Genomic DNA, 23,528 nt, shown 5'->3' with positions numbered 1-23,528 from the left:
GGAAGTATCATTTGGACTGGGCTTTGAAGGATAGGTAGGAGTATGAAAAAAGCTTGGACAGTGCCTTGCACATTGTAAGAGCTACATGGGAGTTTGATATTAATATTATAAATCAAGGCAATATAATTGTAATTCCCCAAGGCAATTTGATGCCTTTGTTTATAAGATTTCTACCTGGAATGCCCTTCCGCTTCCCGACTCATTTCTCCCTGACCAACTCCCTATTTGTCTTTCAAGATCGTTGCCCCTGACCCCCTGGATCTCACCCTCTGTCATGCCATCACTGGGTCTGTACTCTGAGCATGCTTCTGTCAGACACTCGCCACCCAATCAGGGGCCTGGGTAGGGCTTCCTGTACAATTGTGAGCATCCAGAGGGCCCCCTGGGATAGAGTCACCTTCACCAACTCACTGTCAGGCCAGAGCAGGCACTGGATGGAAAAGATGAAAGGTGGAGCCATGCGGTAAGTGGGACTGCTGAGCACTGAGAGCAGAGACAAGGGCCTAGGAAAGATCTTTGGAAACTGTCTATACTTTGAAGGCAGTATGAAGAAAAACAAAAGCAGATGCAATCCTGAGGAGAAGCCCTGCTTGCCCAGGTGGTGGCCACAGAAGGTGACCTTGAGCGTCTTTGAGGCTTCTCTTACCCATTGTTTCATCAGAGAAAAATAGCTCCCCTGTTTTCACGAGACTATCTGGTCAGAAACATATCTCCACTGCAAAGGTCCTTAACTCTCACCACACACAACCCATCCCCAGCATATTAATAAACGGTTATGCAAGGCACTGTTTTTACTCCACTATCCATGCGTCAGCTGGGTCTGTTTGCTACCCCCAAACAGGCAGGAGTGAAGGCAAATATATGGATCTGTGGGGGCCCTCATCCAGAACCACATGCAAATCACAGATGGATGCTGCTCACCCGGGTCCAGACAGGAGCCCAGGTGAAGGGGGGGATCCTTTGTTTAAGAAACTTTCAAAAGAAGAATCTAATCTGTTGTTTCACAATCTAAGATACCAAGGAGACCCACAGCTGGGTGTTTCCCCTGTTGTTTAAAACATGGGTCATGCAAGAGGCCATTTGCTTTGAAAACAAAACCAGAAAATTCAGCCCTGCCAAATTCCAAAAGGGTGACTTAGCTTAGTCTCACAGTGAATTCCTCCTCCTTCAGAACCTACAGGACTCCTCTTCCAGGAGGCACTTGGTGGGCACAGTTTTTGCTGTCTATTTGTGTTCCAGAGCACACCATGGGCGTCCATCCCACAGCATTCAGACATTGAAATCTAGCTTCTGGCGAGGGGGAATGTATCCAAAAGCTGTTCCAGAGCCTTGTTTATAGCAGATGATAGCAGCCTGTGTTATAAAATGCACACTATTTGTCAATGAAATATAATGCTTGAAGCAAAAAAATATAGTTATGTTTCCATCTAAACTCCTTGCCATTTCACCAGACTGTAAAGGAAAGTTGCATTTACATCAGGGACTTTTCCGAAGCCAGTGTGGAAGTTCCGTTTCCTTCTCCTGGCTCTAATGGGAGGCCAATCTGTTCCACATTCTGCACAACTGTGGAAATTCTAGAAGGAGAGAGGAGGAAGTAAATTTAGTATTTATGAATTTGTAGTGCTATATAAATAAATGGCCAGTTTCCTACTTCTCCTGGTCATCTGAGTAGGAAAAAAACTCATAAGTAGGAATGGAACAATTCCTTCAAGGACTGCGAAGGAGCTCTTCCTCTCCTTTTCTTTCTTATGGGATGAAGGCAGCATTATTTTCCAGAGCCGAGATTGCGGTGAGAACACAGTCAAGATGGGGGGGTTTTCTTATATGTAATATTTCTCTGTTTCATTGTATGAGGAAATTTGGTTAAGAAATTGGTTTGTATGTTTTAAACTCTTAGTGAAAATAAATGCTATTACTTATTCAAATGCTTGTGATTAGTTTGACTTTAATTTTTCATTTTAAATCGATTTTATTGAGGTATAATTACATACAATAGAATGCCTCCACTTTAAGTACGTGGTTCAGTGAGTTTTGACAAATGTATACACATATCATGTAACAATCACCCCAATTAAGAAAAAGACTATTTCCAGCACCCCAAAAGTTACCTTATATGCAGTCGCAGTCTCCTCCACCCCAATCCTAAGAAACCACTGCCCTGCTCTCTGTCACTATAGATTAGTTTTGCTTTTTCTATGATTAAGTAGAAATGAAATCATATGTTATGTAGTCTTTGGTATCTAGCTCCTTTCTCAAAGCACAATGTGTTTGAGGTTCATCCATGTCGTTTTATGCATCGGTCGTTCTTTTCTCCTTAATGCCGAGTACTATTCTGTTGTATGGATGTTCTGTAATTTGCTTATCCACTCAACAGTTGAAGACCATTTGGGTCACTTCCAGTTTTTAACTATTATGAATAAAGCTACTATGAACATTGATGCACAAATTTTTGTAGGGATATATGTTTTTATTTCTCTTGGCTAATTACCCAGGGGTGGAATTGTCAAGTAATATGGTGACGATACAATTAACTTTATAAGAACTTGCCAGACGGTTTTCCAAAGCAGTTGGACCATTTTACACTCCTGCAACAGTGTGTGAGAGTTCCAGTGGATCCACGTACTCGCCAACGCTTGGTATTGTCAGTCTTTTTAAATATGGGCTGTTCTCACGGGTATGTAGTGATATCTCATTGCGGCTTTGAGTTCCTCTTCCCTGATGACTAGAGATGTTGAACAACTTTTTGTTGCATTTGGACCATTTATATATTTTCTTTTGTGAAATTTCTGTTCATATTTTTTGCCTATTTTTTAAACAGAGTTGTTTTATTGATTACTGAATAGTAAGAAGTCTACACATTCCGGGTACAAGAATTTATCTCTTTTTTCATGATTATTGTTTTTTGTGTCCTGGGAAAACTTTGCCTACGAAAAGTCATGAAGATTTTCTCCTTTCCTTTCTTCTATCTTTTATAATTCCAGCTTTTACATTTAGATGTATGAGTCATTTCCGTTACCTTTTGTGTATAATGTGGGATAAAGGTCAAGATTCATTTTTTCCATGTAAATATACATTTGTTTCAGTATCACTTATTGAAAAAATTATTCTTTTCCAATTGAACTGCTTCAGTTCCTTTGTCAAAACTCAACTGATGAAAAACATGTTGACCTATCTCATTGGTTTTGACAAAACCAGATATTAAACTTTGAATCCAGTAAATTTAAAAAATTAAGTTCAATGCTATTGAAGACAGATCAAATCGGGGAAGTTGTTCAGGACATTGTAAAAATAAAAACAGCCCTGAAAGAACTTGCCTCTGCGTGTGTGTGCCCTCACCAGGCGCCAGCCCTTGGAGGGCAGAGACTGGACTGACTCAGGCTTGTCCACCCAGTGCTTGACGCACAGTAGGCTCCCAATATACACTGAATAATGAATGAATGAATGAATGAATGAATGAGTTTTATGGCTGCACCATAAAACAAAACAGAGCTTTGTGGATATTGCTGCTGTCCCCAGCAGAGCTTTGATTTCCCCAAATTTATTTGCAGTCACCAGAATCTCCAAGCAGTCTTTCTCTTCTGTGAAACAGCAACTTGGACTAGAACCAGGAGGTTCCTACCATCCTTCAGTGAGGGCAAAATCTCAGTAGAGGGGGACTCCTGCTGAGTTCTCATCTGCCTCCACTACTTTACCGCTCTCTGCCTCAGTTTCCTGATCTGTATTTTACAGCATTTCTGTGAAGAATCACTGAGCTAATGCCTCCACAATCTTAAGTGTGCCAGAAGAACTTTTCCTGTAACTCAACTCACTTTCTGATTGTGAGTCCTTACTTCTCGGGGAAGGAAGAGACAGCGGGCAGCTGACTCATCGTCCTCCGTCCCTGCAGCTTGCTGCTGAGAGGGCTACATTCTTGCCCAAATGGCTCTCTGCCTCTGAGCCATGCGGGTGGAGGCAGCCTCTGTGACTGTCCCCGGGAGACTCCCTCTCGGGGAATGTGGGAGACACAGGCAGCAGCTCTATCTGGGAAACCGGATGCAGAGCCCCACAGCACTCAGACCCACAGGCCTCTCTGCTCACACACGTTGCCTCTCAGGAGAATCGGTTTCTAGTCTGAGGATGGAAGCCCCTCTCTCTTCTTGCATCTCCCAGACATTTTCTTTATGGTGTATCCTCTCCAGTCTAATCACACATGTCCCCCGAGGCGATCAGCACAGCTGACTAGCTGCTTGAAAGGGAAGATGGAGAGTGAAGAGGGAAACATCAGGGGCTTAAAGAACAAAGGGTCTCAATAAGAAAAAGTGTCTGGAACATTCTATGTGACGAATTAATGTTAGCCGATGTTGTCGTTATTATGATTTATTATTATTATTGTTAAGGGGGGACCTGGAGGACAAGGAGCCCCAGCTTCCGAAAGGAATTAGAGTGATGCGTTACCACCAGGCTGGCCCCCTGGGGGCCCTCTTCCTCGCCCTGCTGTCCATGGAGTGCCAGCCAATTTTCAACCATGTGACCACACTTCCATCCAAGACAATTTGAATTAATTTTGTGCATGAAATTTGGTGGGATGCAGTGCCAAATGTTTAACTGAAATCAAGATGCAAACTTCTCTTCATCTACTCGTTTTGTAAATGCTGTCAAAAATAAAATAAAAGCCAGTAAGCTTGTCTGGCAACATTTGTCCTTTATGTACCAAGCAATTCATTGTTCCTGATTCCCTTATCCTCTGTTTGCCTGCCCCACCGCGCCCCCCTCCCCCCGGCCAATATTTGTTCCGTTATATTTATGATCCCTGGGCAGGCCCAGCACACTGTCAGCTCTACTGACTTTGCCAAGTCTAAGATCCCTTTTAGGGACTTATTTTATTTAAAGAGCACCCCATTAATGGGTTTAATGGCCTTTCAATCACTTAGTATGCATTGTCAATGAGGGAGAATCGATTTTCTGAGAATTCCTGTTCTGGGAGGAAAACAAACAGCCCTTCCTTCCCATTGCAATTTGACCAATGCACAGATGCTGCAGGACTGGCTCTGTCCTGGTTTCACTCGCTTTCCTTGCAGGGGGCTTGGGAGGAAGCTGCCTCAGCCAGCACTGCACTGGCCAAGTCTTGCTTCCTTCTTTCTGCCCTTCCTTCCTCCTTTGAGTTTGTGACCTGTTGGGCTGTGGGGACATCTTGCATGTGAACTTTGGATGAGGTTGACTGTTGCTCTCACGAAAGACCCACTCCCGGGCTCCTGCCACCCTCTTTGGGAAAGAATCAAACCATTGCCCTTGGGGCTTTATCAGCTCCTCTCAGTCGACAGTGACAGATGGGAAAGAATGGCTGGCATTTCAATGTCCCCCAGACACAGGCTTTTTAGAAGGGCACAGCCCCTCCACAAGCATGAGCTCCAGAACCTTGAAGCAATGATCAAACACATCTACTCTCACTGGGGTCATTTCTAATTAGCTAAACTCTCGCCAGGGTACCTCTAATTCCATAAATATCTGTTGATGGCTTTTTTATGCATAAGATGTTACCCTTGGTACCGTGGGAGATACATGCAGGCACGCAGGGGACATAAAGAGGGTAAAACCAGTCTCAGCCCACACTCAGGGCTGTCTCCTCTAAGTTAGGATCTCCCTTAGCTGTTGTTAACCAAACTTCTCTCTCCTCCCCCTCAGTGCTCCCTGCTGCCTCCTTCTCCTCATCCCTGCCCTCCTCCGCTCCCTCTCTCTCCAGCTCTTCCCCAGGAATCCTTCACTAAATCCCTGCATCTCAGTAACAACAGCTGGATTTGATGGAGACTGACAACGAGCAGGTGGCGCCTCTACACGCACCAGTCTACGTAATCCTCACAGCACCTCTACGTTAATGCTGTTATTATCATCGCCACTTTTCGGGGAAGGACGCCAAGTTTAAGGGAGATCAAGTCATTAGTTGTGGAGCCAAATCCATCTGACTTGAAACCTTTTCTCTTAAACCCTACACTTACTTTGTCTTCTCCTGTCCTTTTTAGGGTACTTTGCTCCCCAGAGAGTCCTAACCAGCAGGTACTCACTGTTCTAAGGTAAGTGAAACAGGCTTGCTGATATCTGGCTAGTTATAATAATAATATTAATTGTGCTTATCCTGTGCCAAACACCTCATCTATCTTTTTTCACTTATTCCTCAAAACTACCTCAAGAGATGGAGAAAAGTACACCATGAGGTTAAGGGACCTGCCCAAGGTCTCACAATTATTAAGTAATAATTATGATGAAATTGTTGGCATTGATTGAAGGCTTATTACATGCAAGTGCTGGGCTAAGGTTCCTATGTCTGTATATTTTTTAATCCTAACAAGGTAAGTATTATTATTTATAGCTTACAGATGAAGAAACCGAGGCTCGGAGATTTAAAGGAAACTGCCCAAGGTTCCCTGGCCCCTAGTGGCAGTGCCAGCCTTTGACTCAGGCGGCCTCTGCCTGTGCTCCTAATAACAATGCCGCAGTCACGCCTCAAAGCCCACGTTCTTCATATTGCACCCAAGCCGCCTCTGTCCTCTGCAAAAGCCCTTTAGAAAATGGCCTGTAAGTTTTCCCAAAACAGTAGTTGAAGACAAACCTGAGAGACTTCAGGTTTTGTGGCAGGGCAGTCCCTTAACAAGTTCCTTCCCTGAACTGGAATCTCATTTGCATTTGTCCTTCTGCGGTATTTCCACTTCCCAAGCAGAACGCAATTTGACTGTAAAATTCCCCTTAACTAGGCAGCTGTCTGCCGCAGCCGGGCACCAGGCTCAGGGGCGATGCCCAGTAGGCTATCCCGAATCAGCGTGCCAGCCTCTGCAAAGCGATAAAAGTCACCTCCGAGAAATTAGATGCCACTTGGAAGAGGCATGTGATGCCATGCTTGCTCATTGTCAGCTCAGAACAGCACAGGGGGTGCCAATCGTGACTCAATTATTCCCAGGACTTCTCTCCTGCGAGCTTCCCTGTCATTGATGAGAACCGGTGCAGGGGAAGTCTACCAAATGTCCTGGGCCAGGAGTGTTCCTTGGGACGGTATCTTGGAAGGGAGGGGTTATGGGTTTAATTGCCCTCCCTTCACCACGATGTCAACAGACCATTGAAATGAGGGCTCCCAACATCCAATAGATAAGATAACTCTGCTCAACAAATGTCATCTGAGCCTCTACTACGTTCAGGACATTATGCTAGGGGATACAAAGGAAATCAAAAGCCCACCCTCAGCCTGACATGACCCTAAATTTGGACAGGTACGTAGAGTCAAGTAAGAAAAAGTCTCCTTAGAAAGATACAACCAATGAAGTCTAAAGATATCTGCTTAGAGGCTTTAGTTGAAACGGAGGGAGCAAGTGAGGTTATTAGGAGAAAGACTAGAGGAAAAGAAGAGGAAAATGTCCAGAAGGGGGCTTCTGCAGAGGCCTAAATCTGTGGTGCAGAGGAAATGGCAAAGACATCCTAGAAAAGGAGCAAGGGAAGAGAGTAACAGCTCAGAATCCCAGGAAGCACAGGGTGACAAGTGGGAGGCACATGTCCGTAGTGTCCAATGAGACTAGAGTGATGATAGGGGAGAAAAAGCTGGGACTCCAGTTATTAGGAGGATGCTGAGAGCCCTTAGAAAACAGTGTTGGTAAAGAGTGACCACCAGTTTGCCCAAGGTCAGGGAGACAGTCGGTGGTGAGGAAAGTAACTGAAGAGTGTAGACTGCTATTTAGAAATGTTTAGTAATGAAAGGAAGAAGAGATGGAGGTCAGTAAGGTAAGGAGGTGGCAGGCCTGAGGGACATTCTTGAAGGATGGGGGAGATGGATGCAAGCATGCTTGCAAGTCCTGGGAAAGGAGAACTGGAAGATACAAGGAAAGCGTGTGTTCCTGATGCAGTGAGATTCTAGGACAGGCAGGAGGGACCAAGGGCACAGGGGGACAAACTCACATTGGGAGTGCGGAGCGACACTTCAGAGACAGGAGCAAGGAAAGAGGGGAGGAGATGGTGCAGCCATTTTAAGACGGAGAAAGAGATGTTGAAAGAACTTGCAACTGATAACCTTGACTTTGCCGTATCAAAAATGATCTCCAAAAGGTACTTATCTTATCACAATAGTGTGGGGACTGTGCTCAAATGGTCATCTTCTGAAGGAAGACGCTAGAGGAAAGGAGGAAAGGTTCACTCCATTCATTTTTCATCAAGCAAATTTTTGTCTTTTTCTTTCTCGTTGGTTTTTCTTTTTTAAATTACGGTTATAATTACAGTAAATTTGGTTCTCCAACCTTCCCTGTCTTTACTTCTCTTTAGGAGTATCTTATAGCCTTTATCCCAAGGATTTGCTTCCTCTTATTACCGTCAACTCTAGAGTCCATAGGGGCTAATTATCCAGGCTGAAGATTATCTGGGTCTTTCTCTTCCTCCCCCCTCAGACTCCCTGCATCCTACCGATTTCATTGCTCATCAATCTTTCCCCAGATGTGGGGAGGGGAAGCACAAAAAGCTAAAACCCAAATCAGTTCATTTTATGACTTATTTTGGGATGTAGCCAAACATTTTAAGCTATTAGCTCAAATGAGATTGGAAGCTAACTGAAGTTCATAGTTATTTCATTATCCCTGAATAGAACTACACCCACAATTAGTCCCAAAGTCAGAAAGATGAAAATGTCTATGTGAGAAAAAAGACACACTTAAGTGAAGATCCTACCGGCAGAGCTCTAAGTAAATACATCTTGCGCCATAGTTTTAGCTATCTCCTTGCCGTCCCCTCTGAGTCTTGCTTTCTCATTGGGGCTGTCTAATTTGAAATTCCACGTATTGCATTTTCAGATTGGAAGCACTCAGAGGTGATGCTGCCAGTATTGTAAGTCAGTGGGTCTTCCAGTCCCTGAAATGTCATCCTCAGAGTATTCACCAACATTATGGTTAGGGCAGCTTCCGATGCTCCATATTCTGCCTGTCTTATTGACGATTTAACATAAGGCATGATCAGATGTTCCTGGTTTCTGTTTACTTATTAAACTTTGACAGGTATATATTTTTAAAAAGTCTCCAATAGGCTGCAATATTGTGCTGCAGTTCTTCAAGATGTTACCATTGGGAGAAAATGGGTAAAGGATCGTAAGACCCCTCATATTACTATGAATCAACAGGTCGTATTGTGAATACTGTGAATCTACAGTTGTATTATGAATCTACCATTATCTCAAAATAAAAAACTTAATTAAAAAGTCTACAAGAACCTCTTACCATCAGAACAGCAAAACCAAACCAAAATCTAACAATGACTTTCATATATTCAATACATCCCCTAAAATGGCTAAGGTAAAAAGACTAACAACATCAAGGGCTGACAAGGATGTGAAGGAACTAGAACCCTCATGTACACTGGTGGAGTATACAACCACTTTGGAAAAGCACCTTGGCACTTTCTCATAAAGTTAGCCATACACTTATCATAAACCTGGACATTCCACTCCCAGGTAATCAGCCAAAAGAAATGAAAACATAAGCCCACAAAAAAACTTGTACACAAATATTGATGGCACTTTATTCATAATAACCTCAAACTGAAAACAACCCATATGCCCATCAAGTAGCAGATGGATAAATAAATTTTGATATATTCATGCAGTGGAATACTACTCAGCAATAAAAAGATTAAAACTACTGACACATACAACATGAATGAACTTCAAAAACATTGTGCTGAGTGACAGAATTTAGACACAAGAGCACATAGTATGTGATTCCATTTATTTGAAATTCTACAACAGGCAATGCAATCTATACTGCCAGAAAGCAGATTTGTGGTTGCCTGGAGACATGAGCGATCAGGGGTGGGACTCACTGCAAAAAAAACACTATGGAACTTTTCAGGGGGACAGAAATATTCCGTATCTTGATTGGGTGATGGTGTTGGTTACACAGGTGTGTATGTGTGTGTTTTATTTTATGTAAAGTATACCTCAATAAGGTTGATTGAAGGAAAAAAATAAGGTACCAAGGCCCATTAACTGAATCAGAAAAATAAAATAAAACCTAGCAATGATTTTCTTAGATTCAATAGCTTAACTTCCTAATCTTAAGTACATCCTCAACAATGAACCTGGGTCAACAGATGGTGGCTTAGATCAGCCAGTAGAGGGAACTCTTTCTCAAACTGAGGTTCCATCAACTCAATGACCTACGAGATTAATCTCTAAATTATGACGACGTAACTCTCTTATGTCTCCACAGTTCGCCCCTCTCCACAGGTGCAGCCACTTAGCCTAAAGTAGAAGAAGCTGAAACTACCCCAGTGGAGAAACCAACCCTGTTCCCATTGAGAGAAGGGAGGAAGGAAAAGTTCTAGACCAGCAGGTTGGTGCTTCAGCATCCAAGCCAACTTCCTACTGTGGTCCCACTCTGATCTTTAGATGTGGCTGGTAATGATTAAGGATGTTTAGCCGTCCTCTTCCTCCTCAGCCCCAGCAATCAGAGCCCTGCCAGCGTGCTGTGCCTATCCCCTTGTCCTGACTTGTTTTTGCCAATTATTCTAGAACCTGCAGTCCCAGTGCTACCTAATGCCAAACCACTCTAGAGCCAGCCTGGTCTGTCATTAGCCTGTAGCCAGGTTCCCAGGATGTTCCTCTCTACCTATTTATAAGACCACGGCCAGGACACCCTCCCCTACAGGAACTCCTCGAGGTCAGGCCCTTGCCCACCTGTACTCTGACGTGGGTCTGCCACAGTCCTGACAGGCCACCTGTCATCCTGAGTGTCACCATTGCCTGAGGGCTTTCCAGCTTTATGAATCCCAGATTCATCCCCAGGGATGCCCACCCACTGGCAACTATCCTTTGGTTTTCAAAGGCATTTCTTCAAGGCATTGTTCACCAGAAAACATCTTGGTGAGACAATCAGAAGATCTTAGAGGACAAATTCTGAATCACTATAAAATAATTCTCTTAATGTTGCATCTAGAATCCTGGGATTTTAGAGTCAGAAGGTTTTCAGAGCCCATGTGCTCCAAGCCCTCTGCTGCAGCAGGGATCGCTGAGAGGTGGACGTGGGGTCCTGTTCTTGAGTCTTTCCAGAAGGGAGCACTCACTACTTTTCAACGCAATCCCTGCCATTATTAGGCAGGAGTCATTGCTAAAATCTCCTTTATATGGACTTCAAATTGATCTCCTTAACAATCCCCCCCCCCCATTACCTTGGTTTCTACTCTTTTGTGAGAAACACAGAATTCCATCTTATATGCAATAGCGTTTTAATTGTTCAAAGTCAGCAACCATGTGCTCCTCTCCTTCTGATTTCTCACATTATTTCTTCTCTAGGCTCAGGAAAAAATCAATTCAACTTAATTTAGTTCCTACTTGGTTCTAGGCAGCATCCTGAGTGCTTGGGATGCAAAGATGAGTAATTTGTAGTTTCTGACTTCAAAAAGTTTATTAGATGGAAGGGAAGAGTTAGAGAATCTGGAGTGGACACTCAGAGGAGATAGCAGCATGTAGTGAGGAGGGAGAGAATGAGAGGGTATTCCAGGCATTGGAAACAGTATGTGCAAAGGCCCAATGGCATTGCTGGAGAGGTTTTTTTTTGTGAGGGAGTGGTGGAGTGGGAGTGTAATGAGAGATAATGCTGGAGAGGCAATGCGAAGGACAATGTAGGTCATGCTAAAGAGTTTTAAGCAGGGGAATGATATAACACTATGTCAGTTTTAGAAAGATGTCCTTAACTGCTTTGTGCAGAAGTGATTTGAAAGGGACAAGACTGGAGACAAGGATGTCCATGAGGAGGCTGTCATGAGAGCCAGAGGAGAGATGCCCATGGCCTTACCTCAGGGAGTAGCAGTGGAATGGCAAGAAGTGGACTCACTGGAGAGGTACGAAAAATACTGACTCAAGAAGACTTGGGTGTCGGTGTATAAGACAGGGAAATCAAGTCCATTTTTTCTGGTTTGACTGGACAGCAATACTGTGACAAAGAAGACAGACAACAGACAAGAAAAACCAGGTGAGGAGCAAGGAGCTGGTGAGTGCAGCTTTGCACATGTTGAGTCTGTGGTGTGTGTGGGACACCAAGGGAAGACGCTGAGCAAGTGGTATCAGAGCTCAGCAGAGCGATCCGGGCTGGAGATACAGGAGTGTGAGTCACAGGGCCGTGGGCGGCCGTTGAAGACATGGGTGTGCAGGAAGGCAGGCAGCAGATGTGTACAGTGTGACAAGAGAATGGGAAAGAGCATTTTGGGGACAGGCACAGAATAGGGAAAATAGGGAGTGGCCAGGCATTGTGAGGCAAAGCAGGATGCAACTGTTTCTGGCACAAGGTTTCTAAACACTTGGCCCTCGTGAGCACTTCATCTTTTGTTGTTGCTTTTTTGCTTTGGCTTTCAGTAACCTTAATTAGGTGGGGATTTTTGAACGGATACGATATTCCGTATGTAGTAGAGAAGGCTACCTCCTGTGTTCTGAACTCTGAACTTTTAAGAAGACAGGTAGCATGTCCTGATGGCTATGGCTCCTATGGAACTTGTCAAATAGAATAATCCCAAGTGTTGCAACAATCAGCCAATCAATTAATAAACAGTTATTCAGCCTGACTGTGCTGAGGTTTTATACGCAGGGTTATACCTCCACCTTCACTGACCCCCCCCAGGAACGTGCACTGTGGTTGCAAAGATCAGAGATAGATATATAGGTAGATGTGGGCGACCCTGCTATAATTATCAAAATTTTAAAAACCCTGCCCTTCCCAGAACATGGTAAACTGTCTCAGGCCCCGTTACCTTTGCCTGTGGGGTTCCCTCCACCTGGTATTCCCTCCCCTCTTGGGTTGGTTATCAATTTATTGCCTCTTGGCTCCAAATTCATACTTTTTGCCTTCTCTGTGAAAATGGATCTGGGCCCTTTAATTACTGTTTCTTTGCCAGCTGGCACCATGTTAAGTTTTGTCAGTAGAGGGTGCTGGAGAGACACTGCAGGAGGAAGAGGGGTTTGCATCCTGGTTCCCAAGCACCTGCTCAGTGGGCTTCCCCAGTGTCCAGATCCAGCATTGCATAGCGGCTGATAGCTTTCCCCCGGCATCCCTCTGCTTCAGGCAGTTTTGAAGCAGAGTGCCTCCCGGGAGACACTTTACTGTAAACAGCTTTCCCCTGACACTCTGGAGTAGGAGTGGGGTTTCTAGCAAGTTCCAGATGGTAAATTGCCAGCAAGTTCCACTGGCACCACAACATCTTCTCTGTGAATCAGTAAGCTGGAGCCATGCCCTCTAACAAGGTCTGGATTTCAGCCCTGGACATGGTGGCTGCTCCTTATAGCTGCTATTCTTCTATTCTTTAGCATTCTCTTCACTTCTTACTAGCCAGTACCTTGTTACTCCAATCCCTGTTATAGTCAATAATTCCTCATAGGAAGCTTCCCCTGTTCAAATTATACTGTAGTTTGCTCTCCGATTAGACGCAGATTGATACACCTCCCTTGTCCATCTGATAAACTTCTACCTATTCCTTGAGACTGGCATAGACATCATTGCTGTACTTTGCCTGGCGAAAAGTTCAATAGGTGCGTGTTGAATGTGCCTCTTCACTCACGCGTGAATAACTTCCACCAGTGCTTGGAAGTTGTTTAGGAGCCAGGCTGGCAAGTGAGACTCTCTTTTTATCTGATTCATGACCAGAATCCCAGAGAGGCCATGGTTGGGAGGCCCTGGATTTGGTGTCTTAGGGACAGAGCTTGGCCCTCTTGGAGTGTGTCGTTCAGGCTGGAGTCCTATCATCAACCCAAGCAAGGCCTCCCCAAGCAGATGGCTTTAGCCCATCACCCCACCTGCTTCAGAAATATTGTGAAACTCAGGGCCCCACGCCCCAGACTGGCTTTTCCAGCCCAATCTCACAGCACGAGGGTGAGAACCAAAGGACAGTTTCCCGAAGATATTTATCTTTGAGTTGTTCTGAAGCCCTTAGTAAGCAAATATTTTTCACTAGTCAACTTTATTATCAACCAGCCAGGTTTCAGTCTAACAGTTGCAAAACCCTGGTTTTCTGATACCCTTGGGTGTTTCCAGTTACCTCAAAAGGTATTGCAAAACACTCAGACCCCAATGGACAAAACAGTCTTAATTTACTTTATGTTAAAAATTAAATATATGCTTTGTGGCACTTTGAGGAGGCAGGGTGTAGGAGTGAGAATGTTACAAGAAGAAAATAATGACAGGATAGGAGAATTTCAAAGTGTGGAAATTATTCATCTACAGTATAAGAAAATACATAAACCAATTCACATCACCCTGGTATGTGCCACCCCTTTAACCCCAAAAACATGGGCGTAAAAATCATCATACACATTCACACTCACACATGTACACACACGTACACGCATACCTGTTTACCTCGTTTTGTCTTGCCCACATACATAAATATTTGTATGTATTGACAAACATATTTCTCCTATCATATTATTCATCACACTACTTTATTTGCCTTTTTAATATCCTTTTGTTTGGATATCCCTATCTCAATTTCTCTCATCTGCAGAAAGTTGTTATAAAGATTGAAAAAGTTAAAATTTGTAAAATTTTTGGTATAGTGCTAAGCACAAGTTAAGCACTATTTTAGTGTCAGAAATAAAATAGGGATAAACTTAACCAAAGAGATAAAAGACCTGTATACTGAAAACTACAAAACACTGCTAAAAGAAATTAAAAAGGATGTAAATAAATGGAAAGACATCCTATGTTCATGAATTGGAAGACTTAGAATTGTTAAGATGTCACTTATTCCCAAAGTGATCTACAAATTCAAGGCAATTCCTATCAAAATCCCAACAAGATTTTTTTTTTTCAGAAATATAAAAATTCATTCTAAAATTCATGTGGAATCTCAAGGGACTCTGAAAAGCCAGACCAATCTTGAAATAGAAGAACAAAGTTAGAAGACTCACACTGCCTGATTTCAAAAGTTATTACAAAGCTACAGCAATGAAAACAGTACAATACTGGCACATAGACCAATGGAATAGAATAGAGTCCAGAAATAAACCCTCTCATATGCAGTCAAATGATTTTCAGAAAGAGTGCCAAGACCGTTCAATGTGGAAAGGAAAGCCTTTCCAATAAACCATGCTAAGAAACCTGGATATCCACATGAAAAGAATGATGTTGGATGCTGACATTATACCATATACAAAAACTAACTCCAGATGGATAAAGATCTAAATATAAGCACTAAAACTGTAAAACTCCTAGAAGAAAAAATAGGGAAGAAGTTTCATGGCATTGAATTTGGCAATGACTTCTTGCTTATGACACCAAAAGAACAGGTAACAAAAGAAAAACTAGATTGATTAAAATTTAAAACTTTTGTCCATCAAAGGAGACTATCAAGAGAATGAAAAGGCAACCCACAGAATGGGAGAAAATGTTCGCAATCATATATCTGATAAGAGATTAGTATCCATAATATTTAAAGAACTTCCTCAACTCAACAACAGTAACAAAGACCCAATCGAAAAATGAGTAAAGGACTTGAATAGACACTTCTCCAAAAGTGATATACAAATGGCCAACAAGCACATGAAAAGATGCTCAACATCACTAATCATAGAGAAATGCAAATCAAAACCACAATGAGATACCACCATCCACCCATTAGGATAGTTATCATCCAAAAAAAAAGCAAAGAAAATAACAAGTGTTTGTGAGGGTGTAGAGAAATTGAAACTCTTGTACGTCATTGGTGGGACTATAAAATGGTGCAACTGCTGTGGAAAGCAGGATGGTGGTTCTTCAAAAATTTAAACAATGACTTACCATATGATCCAGCACCTCCACTTCTAGGTGTATATGCCAAAGAATTGAAAGTAGGGACTCAAACAGATATTCATACACCACAGTTCATATCAGCATTATTCACAATAGCCAAAAGGTGAAAACAACCCAAATGTCTATTGACAAGTGAATGGATAAACAAAACGCGGCATGTACATACAATGTAACATTATCCAGTCTTGAAAAGAAATGAAATTCTGACACGTGCTACTACATGGGTGAAGCTCAAAGCTATGCTAAGTGAAATAAGCCAGATACAAAAGGACAAGTATTGCCATTCCACTCATATGAGGTGCCTAGAATAGTCAAATTAATAGAGACAGGGAATAGAATAGAGGTTAGCAGAAGTAGAGGAGGGAAGAGGATGGGGAGTTATTGCTTCACGGATGCAGAGATTCTGTCTGGGATGATGAAAAGTTTTGGAAATGGATGGGGGTGATGGTTGCACAACAACGTGAATGTACCTAATGCTACTGTATTGTATATTTTTAAATGGTTGAAATGGTAGATTTTATGTTATATAGACTTTACCGCAATAAACATCTAAGAAATAAAATAAAAACATAACATAAAACCGAGTGCTTATGTGCCAGATGCTGTTCTAAATGCTTTTTGCTTATTACTTGAGTTGATCCTCTCATCAGTACGAAGCAAGTACTGTTATCATTCCCATTTTACAGATGAGGAGTGGAGGCTCAGAGGCGTTAAATGCTTTGCCCATGGAAACAGAGAGTAGGTGGTAGAGCTGGGAAAGGGGACCCCGAGAGTCTGCTTCCAGGCCCAGCCCCTGTAACCTGTACACCACACATCCTCCCGGCTGACTAACAAGCTATGAGCGTTATCTGTGCTTGGGGAGGGAGACGGCTAAGTGACGAGGGGCCCAAACTAGGCCCCCTCCCAGCCCCTGTCTTACTGTGAGCCCTTGACGCAGCACCTCTCTGATGCTCCATGAAGCAGGTACACCCCGTCCCGGGGCCTTCTCCTTCTGACCTTTACTGGTGGCGGCAGAGGCCCTTGAGGGAAGATACAGCCCCAGATACAGTCAAAATAAAGGGGTGTGTGCCCTACCCTCTAAATGGTGAGGGGAGGGGTTTCTTTCAACATTCTTCAAGAAAAGGCCCGAGGGAGCATCGGCCAGTCTAAAGCTGTCTGGAGATTATCTGTCTCCTCCTTCAGCTAGAAATCCTTTGAAGTTAAAAAAAAAATAGAAAGGAATGGAATACTAATGCTGATGGTGAATCATTCACTGAAACACCTATACAACCTGATTTGGGGGAACATTGTTAGATTGGAGATTTCAAAATGTTAATGTTTTACTACTGTGTATGCTGGTTTACAATATATTAATACATTGAATTAATACATCATTAATTAGTAGGATGCTGGTTTTCTATATACATATCCTTCTTTTCTGAACTCTCTCTCTCTCCCTAGCTATAAAGGAGACCAGTGTTACAGCAAAGGCTCTATGTTGTTAATATTTATTGAGATCTTACTACATGCATTATTTAATCCTCACAACGTGCTCCTTTTATAGCTGAGAAAACACACAGAGGTTAAGTAACCTGTCCAATGTCAAATAGCAGGGAAGTGGGGAGCCGACAGTCACCCCAGGCAGCCTGATCGAGATCCTTACTGTAAACTAGCCTATGACCTTGGAAATTCCCTTCCACACTCTTAGGGCCCCTTTTTCCTCATCTGGGCAATGAGGGGATCGGACCAGATAACGTGTAAGATTTTCTTCCAGCTTGAACATGTTTATTTCCTTGTTTCCGCACGCAAATGATTCTCCACCTGGGCTTCCCAGATGGGTGTTCCCCAACACTCCTCGCTTGAGTAATGGGTGCCATTAATGCTGTAGGACTGGAAAGGGGAGTTGAGCTCTGCTGAAACTGACAGGGCCCCTCCAGCTGTTTATCATTCTTTTGTTCTGCCCCAAACGGCCTTTCCTCCTCAATAGCACTCACCCCTTCACTACCTAAATAGCTCCACTATCTCAACGAAGTCTCCCCAGACTCTGAAATAACCCAATAAAAGAAAGCAACAGACGTAAAGATTCAAGACTGAGGAGGAGAAAAGGGTTCAAATAGAGATTCTCCTTACCTTTCCCTCTTTCTGCCCCTGGAGTCACAGAATATCTTCTCACTTAGGAATTTCCTAACAAGCCTGGATAGCGGTGTGCGGTAAATATTTAACAACCAGCTCTCCAAGAAAACAAAAAAGCCTTGATTGGTAGCATCTGCAAAGTTCTGTAGTTTAAATAGTCCCACTACGGCTGATTTCAAGCTACCGACGCCACGTCACTGAGCACAAAGTTGGACAGAGATTGGAGCCAGTAGGAACGAGCACGGGCACACCATTGAGCCTGGGTCATCGTGCTGTTTCATCTGTCAGCCTTGCAGCCAAAAGTATTGTTCGTTCACTTGTTCATTCATCCAATCAACGGACTTTTTCTTTATTATCCAGGAATATGAACAAGGTATCCCTTAAATTAGTTATTTATTACAAATCGATTGTCCTGTTGGATTTATTACAAAATAAGCTTATTTTTCCAGCACTCCCCCCAGGAGTTTCCTGGAACAAGACAAATGAAATGGTGGCTTTTCTACCTTCACACAGTTCACGTACTCACATCAGATGAGACAATTTCCTTCTCTAGAGTCAGTGATGCTCGTTAACATTCTAAACATTGGGGAAAGTGGCACCAGAATAGCCTTGACTGTAAAACCCTAAACCACTTTATTACAGAAAGTCTACAAACCAACGCAAAAGAAAACTCACCTCTAGAAAATGCCTGCCTAGACAGAACCCTTCTATAATGCTTTTTCTCTAGATTGGTCTAGTCAAGATACATGTATGTTGTGAAGAGTATGGGCTCTGGAGCTTAATTGCCTGCATTCAAATCACTCTACCACTTAGCTGTGTGATCTTGGACAAATTATTCAGTCTCTCTGTGCTTTGATTTTCTCACTGTAAAATGGAGTTCATGATAATAATAGCAGTTGTTGTGAGAACTGGGTAGATATATACACAGCACGTAGAACAACATATAGGAAGTTCCATGTAACTGTGAGCAGTTATCATCAGCAAACACAACCAAGGGTTTCTTGAAGGTTGTCTAAGCATGTCTTTCCAACAAGACAGTGCAGCCCTCAAAGTCTTTTTGCAGTCTCCCCACAGTGCCTAACACAAGGTATGACTTTCACAAAACCTCATTGAATAAGCAAATGAAGTAATTAATTGGTCAAATGTGATTGGATCAATGTGATTCCAAAACACTCTTGCCACAAATAAGCCATTTGGTCTCTCATCTGGATCCTGGGCACACTTTGTGTCACTATAAGCCTCTGAGGGAAAGAAAGGGCTCAAGAATAAGTATCTGGAGCAATTTGTCACAGCTATTAACATGGATTTATGTTCAAGAATGTTCATTATATATAAGCAAGAAAAAATGAAAACAACCTAAATATTCAGCAACAAGAGAAAGGTTGAATAAATTATGATATAACCATTAGATATTTATACTTTCAGTAAGTAATTACTAACATGAAAAAATGTCCTAATTGTAATAAGTGAAAAAAGCAGCATATAAAATTGTACAAACTTTATAATCCCAGCGTTTCTCTTTTAAAAAAATGTGTTTACCTTAGGGGAAAAAAACAGAGACACCGGAAATATACAAAAATCCTAACAGTAGCCGTCTCTGATTGGTGAGGTCAGGGGGATTTTTTTTCTTCTTGATATATTTTTATATTTTCTGAAAATAATAAAAAGAAAAGATGAGATAGACCTGGAATTAATGTCTTAGGAGTGAAATTATGTGTCCTTATATGCATACAGATTCACTGACCTAACCACCTCCGTCGATCAGCGACGTCAGCCACGTACGTAACCCTCCAGTCTGACATTTGCCAGCACCCATCCCCGACCAGCTCCCAACCTCCCAAAGTGTCCCAAACCTGTCATGAGAGCGTGATTTATGTTTTATAAATATGACTCCAATATCCAGCTATTTGGAAGCGTCAATGATCACCTTAATTTGTCACACTCCTCTCAGAGATCTGGCATTGTGTAAACACAGTCAACCTCACGTAGACATATTTCCAGCTATTAAAACCAAGCGCATTGTCTTATCTCCCGCCCTTGAGCTGCCTGACACAAGGGAAGCATGACTGAGCAACTTACTGATAAGGCTGAACAAATATGTCTTCTGAAATAGGCTATAGAACAGGCCCAGGTTGGGGATGTGTGATAGACCTTAAAATCTAGCTAACTTTGGGTAAAAGGTGGGTCTCAATTTAGTGACATGTGAGTTCTAGCATATTTAATACAAGTCATTTTGTTACTTTCAACCCAAATGGGTTTGAAGCACAATACTGTGAGTCTAAATTGAGGTCAGGAGTACACAACTGACTCCTGCTTTTAGGAATAGATAAGAATTATTTATAATGAGCACATCAGTCAATTATGATTGAGTCCTTCTCATATGTTTAAGACAAATTAGTCAAAATAATAAAAAAAATGACTTATTCCCTTAAGTAGCGCAACGTTTAGCAATCTTATTTTGATTCTTGATTTGCTTATATCTACCCCTCCTCAAGGCAATCTCAAGCCAAAGACTATGGAAAGCACCATGAATTTCAAACTGCTGAGCTAAAACAATATGGTTTTCTGGTACATCTTTTTTAAAAAAGAGGAGAAAGAGGCATAACTTAGCTCAATGTAGCTGAAGAAATGCACAGGAGTTGTGTCTGTCTTCGCTCCTTTGCTCCGGATGGAGGAACCAAGCAGAAGTTCTATTCTCATTCGCGAGGAAAATCTTACAGCAGCAGACACAGTGTGGGACACGGAGCCCCGAGAGAGAAGCAGCAGGAGAGCAGCTTTAGCAGCTCCTGAAGTAGTTTAGGGAAGGAAATCGCTAATACCAAGGAACACTTTACTGTGAACCAAAATGTGTTCCCTCTGTTAGTGATAATTTATTTACCTAACATTTGTTAAGCACCTCTTGCGCCTTCTCTGCTTTATTTCTCCACAGCACGTGTCACCAACATGTTATGTATTTTAATTTTTCATTATTTTTATTGTCTGTCTCCCCTGATTAGAATGTAAGCTCCATGAAGGAATGGATTTTCTTTTTTTGAAGAAGAATATTGGCCCTGAACTAACATCTGCCGCCAATCCTCCTCTTTTTGCTGAGGAAGATTGGCCCTGAGCTAACATCTGTGCCCAGCATCCTCTATTTTTTTTTATATGTGGGATGCCTGCCACAGTGTGGCTTGACAAGTAGTGAGTAGGTCTGCGCCCAGGATCCAAACTGGCGAACCCTGGGCCACCAAAGAAGAGCACGCAAACTTAACCACTACACCACTGAAGGAATGGATTTTTGTTTGGGGTTTTTTCATTTTTCAGTTTTGCTATATGCATTTAGTGTGTACTGGTACGTTGGAGGTGCCACCAAAATATCTGTTGAATGAATCAAGCTCTTTCATAATCAAGGGCATGTCCCTGAGATATCTATGGTCATACACTGAGACCACTGGATTCTGAGTCTGAAGTAAGTAGCACTTTGCTTGGTTCATGTTAGACAATGATCAGGTTTTGGGTAGACAGATGAGCAGACAATGAATGGATCTTATATTGATAACTGTCCTTATCTGTAAAATGGGGATAATAGTTCATTAAGAAAACAATGTGAAAACAGTTGTGACATCTTTGTTACTCAATAACTCTGTTTTTTGTGGGGGTTTTTTTGTAGCTGATGTAGAGGAGGCAGGAACAGGGCAGTTAAGAATCTCAGCCGCATAAGACGAGGAAAGAAATCATTTAATCTCTGGTGCAAATGAGAGGAGACAGGAATTTGGGTAGAAGTGTATGTTTTTATTCTGTCTTGGCGCTGCCAAGCCAAGACAGTGTTTGAGCAGAGAGGCAGGCAGGAGGCAGCCAAGAGGAGCAGGTGAGCAGGCCGCCAGCTTCCAATGAGACATGAGTGAAAACCAGCCTCCAGTCTCACTTCAGTGGCCTCCTTGAACTGAGAGTCATCCAACTGTCAGGCAAGGTGACGAAAGCCCTCAATAGACACCCTGGATCTTAGTTCTGGTCATTAAGTCTCAAAGGTAATCCAGCCCCAGCATTCTTGTTCTTAAATTGGTGATTTTTGCTGCAAGAGATAAAGCCTTCAGCTTTCCCATTCCTAGCAGAGGTTCAGATTTGCAGTGTGGGTGGCTCACTCAGTTAAAGCCGAGGGATTCCGAATGTAGCACCATCTGCTTTGGTGGGGGGAGCAGAGAAGGGCACCTCTGAGCAGATCCACCACGTGTCCAGATAGCTCGGGTCACTGATGCTCTTAAAGTCATTTCTGCCACGGGAAATCAGAGCTGAGGGGCAGTATTTAGCCAAAGTCAGAGTAGGGACCCCTGGCTCCCCGACTTTCTTGGTTGGCCACTCCCCTTGCTGGATACTATGTCTTGGGAAGACAGGCCAGGGTACAGGTGCAGAAGAAAGCCATAGGCCAGCAGCGGGATGAGACTTGGGCCCCCCAAAATGTAGCAGGCAGGTTTGGGAAGATGTTCCAGCGCCTGGGGACACAGCTCTTCCCAAAGAAACTGAGAATACTCATTGGTAGCTAATTGAGGTAACCTGGCTGTGAAAGGAGTTTTCTTCTTGCTGTTGTTGCCTTGGGTTTGGGGATCTCAAAGTGCCCCAAAGCTATACCTAAGGCTGTGATGTGCACAAGAAAATCCCCTTGTCTCAGGACCTTGGCCCCTCCTGCATTTAGTGGCCCATTGTTATTTTGAGAGTGGATCGCTTTAACTCTCTGTTGCCGCAGGGCTGGTGGGGAGGCTGGACAGTTCACAGCCTCTGATACCAAGCCCCAGTATTTGGAGTTGTCAGGAAACCCCAGATGTGCCTTTCTCCCAGAGCTCTGAAACACAAGCTCTTCTATGGTAGGAGGGGACTTTCCTACCTCTGTCCGTAGGAACAGTAAGCCTGAATAGACATCTCAAAACAGAAAGGAACTGAGTATTGAGTTGGCTGGTTTCCCACCTGTGATTGACTTGGAAACTATATTTCTTAATTTCCAACATGCACAACTCCCCCTGAGATGTGGCAGATCTGTGGCTCAAAATATAGTTATTTTCCCCATGCCTTTTTGTGGTTATCATTCTAAGGAATAGCCAGTTAGGGTGGAATGTGCCATCCTAATTTCCACATGAACACCTCTGTCCTTGAGTCTCTTTCACGTTAAAATCTTAACCCTGGGAACAGTGGCTGGCACTGGAGTAAACCAGCCAAGTGTGGGAGGCAAGTGGAGAGAGGAGATGAAAGGAAAAGATCTGGAAACCACTTTGAAGTGAAGTGTGAGTATGATTCAATCCCTAACTAAACCCATTGCTCTGGCAATACAACTGAGTCCCACAGCAGGAGAGGAGCAGACCCAGGGCAGGTTCCAGGGAGCGGGCTGCTGGAGCTGCCTTGAGTGGGAGCTGAGATGGGAGATTTCCTCTACTCCATGAGAGGAGAGGTGACCCAGACACCAAACCCAAGTGTGGGAGTTTTTCAGTCCAGAGTGCCAGCTGCCAATGGGAAAGGGACTGGGGGTCTCTCTCAGGGTGTGCACAATAATCCGGACCCCCTCCCTTCTCCCTCTCCCACTGCTCACTCCAGGGTTTCAGTAGAAGGAACACATGAGGTTATCACATCACAAGCGCAGCCAGGCTTCTCCTCAACCCCACACTCTGCCCACCCCACTAG

General features: G+C 43.2%; 1 long non-coding RNA gene across 1 annotated transcript in view; it reads right to left on the bottom strand.

Moving 5' to 3' along the window:
* Nucleotides 1-18,051, bottom strand: part of LOC124244278 (uncharacterized) — a 51,127-nt gene extending 33,076 nt beyond the window's left edge. Inside the window, exon 1 of the long non-coding RNA XR_006889935.1 lies at nt 17,880-18,051. This is a non-coding gene — a long non-coding RNA (uncharacterized LOC124244278). The remainder of the gene's footprint in view (nt 1-17,879) is intronic.
* Between the last annotated feature and the right edge of the window lie 5,477 nt (nt 18,052-23,528).

This window comes from Equus quagga, chromosome 8 (genome assembly GCF_021613505.1).
Source record: "Equus quagga isolate Etosha38 chromosome 8, UCLA_HA_Equagga_1.0, whole genome shotgun sequence".
Taxonomy (NCBI): domain Eukaryota; kingdom Metazoa; phylum Chordata; class Mammalia; order Perissodactyla; family Equidae; genus Equus; species Equus quagga.
Note: the sequence above shows the minus strand (reverse complement) of the source record. Positions and strands in the feature narration are given on the sequence as shown.